The 3,686-nt window shown below is 41.3% G+C and overlaps 1 pseudogene; it reads left to right on the top strand.

Moving 5' to 3' along the window:
* The first annotated feature begins 823 nt into the window (after positions 1-823).
* Positions 824-1,726, top strand: LOC142832422 (dehydrodolichyl diphosphate synthase complex subunit Nus1 pseudogene; annotated as a pseudogene).
* Positions 1,727-3,686: the final 1,960 nt, after the last annotated feature.

The following is a 3,686-nucleotide window of genomic DNA, read 5'->3' as shown; positions in this document are numbered from 1 at the left end:
AGTTTCCAATAATTTAAAGAAAAGAAAAAAATTTCCACTTGATCAACTTATTTCCCTTCTTTTATTTTTCCCTTTCTCACTCCCCTTCCTTTTTCCATTTTCCAAGCTGTTTGCTTTGCAATATGTTACTGGTAATGAGTTGCAGATAATGCAGTCTTAACTTGTATTCTTCTAAATATTTGAGTTCAAAACTCCTGTATCTAAAGAAATACGGTTGGGGTCATTAATTAAAAAAAAAATTTCTATCTAAAAAACAAAACAAAAAACCTTTCTGAAGGCTATTTTTTCACCACTGTGGTGTTTCATGTTAGAAACAGACAAAAATATGGTACCTACAAGAAAGAAAACTCAGGTTGCCAGACTTGGTGACAAGTGTTTTTATCTAGTCGTCTGTCTGGGACAGTGAAAACGTTTGGACAGACTTAAGTTATATCACAGCTAGCTATCCATAACAATGAGTTCAAGAAAGTCAATGAAATTTGTAGTATGCTTGTAGCCACTTCTGCAGCATTAAAATGATAGCACCTATGGCCACAGGAGTCAGGGGTGGGGTTACAAGGAGAACTGGAGATAGAAAGCACCAATCTGTTAGTGATGTACTGTGGATACTAAAGTGATATTCCTGAACTGAGAGATATTACCATTCCTTAGTGGTCGGGGATGTCACCAATTTGTTGTCAGGAAGCCATAAATAAATAGACTTAGGAGGGCGGAGGAAGATGGCAGTGGGGGCTAGGTGAGGAGTTGGCAGTGATGAGGGGCTCAGGCACGGGGATGTGGGATGGAGGGGAAGGAGGAGAAGGTGTCCCAACGCCATGAGAGAATGACCGGGCTGTGGGAGCTGGTGTGGCAGGTGCTGCAAGTGCTGCTCTACCTGCAGAGCGCTCACTTCCTGGCTCTGCCTTTGCTTCCCCTGGAACTGGATCTGGAGCAGCTGCTGTTGTGCTGCCTCCACTGTGGTCCTAGCACTGCTGGGCTTCAAGCTGAGCAAGCCCTGGCCATTGGCAGGAACCAGCATCATCACCTGCACCCTCACTGGGCCCCAGGCTGGCTGTCACTCCACCCAGGTTGTGCTGGTCTTCGGAGGGCGGGTCCCTGCAGAAGCTGCTACTGTATATGGGCCTGGTGGTCACTAAGGAGGAGCATGAGCCCAGCTTCTCAGACACTGTGAGCCTCAGTGGTGTGGTGTATGGCCTTGGGGATCTCTACATTAGTGTCTAAGACCACCAAGGCCTGTTCAAGAGAAATAACTCCAGATTGATGGATGAAATTGTGCAACAACAATAGGAACTTTTGGGCCGAGATTGTTGCAAATAATAACCAGAATTTGCAAGTAGTAATGACAAAGACCACCAAGTATTAAATTGCCCTTCAGCAGTGAAGGTGCTGTCCCCACGAGCTGAAAAAGCGTATATTCTGAGAGCTGCTCAGGACTTTTGCTCAGCAGCAGAGGACACCCAGAGATTTGGATGTAGATCTGCTAGACGGCTTACTTAGTTCACATGGTTTCCCTGACCCTGAGTTAGTATTGAAGTTTGGTCCTGTGGACAGCACCTTAGGCTTCCTTCCCTGGCAAATCAGATTGACTGAGATCATCTTTCTGCCTTCTCACCTAAACATCAGTTATGTGGATGTTTTCTCTGCCCTTCATCAGAGTGCCTCGGAAAGTAGTGGTTCCTGGTTTTGGAATATGACATCAGGATTTTGTAGAAAAGGACCCAATTGATTCTGATGTTTACAAAGTACCTATAAAACCTTGTACACACCTAGAAAAAAATCTAAGAAACCCAGGACCAAAGCCCCCATGATGTTATCCAAGTATACTACAACATAGATGCCAACCTATTGCTCTGAAGGAACAACACACAAAGACAGTAAGAGGAGGCTGCAGAATATGATAAACTTTTGGCCAAGAGAATGAAAGAAGCCAGGGACAGATTGTCAAGAGATATAGGTTGTCCTCACTGATAGTTTCTACGTCTAAATCTCAGACCAGTCAAAAGTAAGATTACTAGGGCCAGAGAGATGTTTCAGCAGTTAAGAAGATTGGCTGCTACACCAGAGGACCCAGGTTCGATTCCCAGTATAGCAGCTAACAATGATCCGCAGCTCCAGTTCCCTTTTCTGGCCTCTGTGGACATTGTGTGAATGCAGTGCATAGACTACATGTAGGCAAAATACCCATGTACTTTAAAAAGTAATAAAAAAGTACCTGAAACCAAGGTTTTATTGGAAGGGTTATAAAATAATAAATAAATAAAAAGTTTTATAGTTAAAACATCTGAAGCAGTTACTTCCTTACTTGATAAGTACAATTTTGAATCTTGAATTATTTCAAAGACATCAGAGTAGGCCTAAGCATTTATATTAATATATTTAAAGTATTTCCCAACATTGTTATACTAAAAGTATAATGCAGTTTCAAGAAGAAAAAGGTAAATAACCTGGTGTTATCAACCTCACTTCTGCTAGATTGAACAACATATCCTGAAGCAGGCCTTTTGTAGATTAGCAACTTAGTGCTAAAAGAGACACCAAGTGTCACTATGAAGAAAAGTCACTTGGTTATTAAATATAAGCAAAATGTAACAAATATACTTACTCCTTTTGAAAGCTGTGCACAGAGGGGAACTGAATCCAAAGACCAAGCACATCTGTGCATCTGGGCTATAACCACTATGCAGTAACGTTTCCATCCACTCTTCCCGTCCTCCAAACACTTCCCAGTAAACAGGGCTCACTTGGTCTGGACCAGCGTCACAAGCCCTGTTAGTAAGCAGTATTAACAAGTCCAAGATCCTTCAACTACACAAACAGGAGGAATATTTACTATAGGAGATTTGTCTGTTGTCCTTGTTCACTATTATTTGTCTTACTACCATCATTACCTATGCTCCCAAATCCAATTTTATGTTTAATATTTCAGAATCTAATAAATCATTAAAAATTAAAAATTGATGACATCTTGATATATGCATGCAAATGGATGGGACTAGAAAAACCAATACTGAGTGAGGTAACTTAGACCCAGATATATAAGCATGGTATGGACTCACTCATATGTTGATACTATCTGTAAAGCAAAAAGTAGTGGGCCTATTGTATGTTGAAAAAAAGAAGATAACACACCATATTTTTCAGCCTGAAAAAAACTCCAGTCCAAGTGATTCAAAAGCCTCACATAAAACCATATATAGTGAACCTGATAGAAGAAAAGCTAGGGAAGAGCCTGGAATGCATTGCCACAGGAGACTCCTTCCTAAACAAAGCAGTGATAGTGCAGGCACTAAGATCAACAATTCATAAAAGGGACCTCACAAAAACTAAAATCTCCTGGAAAGCAGAGACCACTGGCAGGCAAGAGGACAAAACAACTGCTTACAGCCTGGAAACTGATTTCCCTTAATCATACATCTAACAGTTGGATCAATCACAAATCTAAAAAGACTGCAAGTCCATGTACAAGTCTGTGATCCCTGCTGCTGCCAGTTTTGGGGGCAAGGAAGCTTCTTTTGCATAATGGAGAATGAGAGACATTGAAGGCCGCTGTGACAACCTCTTCCACTGAACAAACAAATCAAAATAAAAACAGTCCAGATAGGGAGCCTTTGAAGAGAGTCCTAAAAATTGTGATAAAGATGCTGTAGGATATAGATCTTCACAAATGATGGGATTTCCTGTGTGAC

Source organism: Microtus pennsylvanicus, chromosome 12 (genome assembly GCF_037038515.1).
Source record: "Microtus pennsylvanicus isolate mMicPen1 chromosome 12, mMicPen1.hap1, whole genome shotgun sequence".
NCBI lineage: Eukaryota > Metazoa > Chordata > Mammalia > Rodentia > Cricetidae > Microtus > Microtus pennsylvanicus.
The sequence above is the reverse complement of the archived record's forward strand: the minus strand, read 5'-3'. Positions and strand labels throughout refer to the sequence as shown.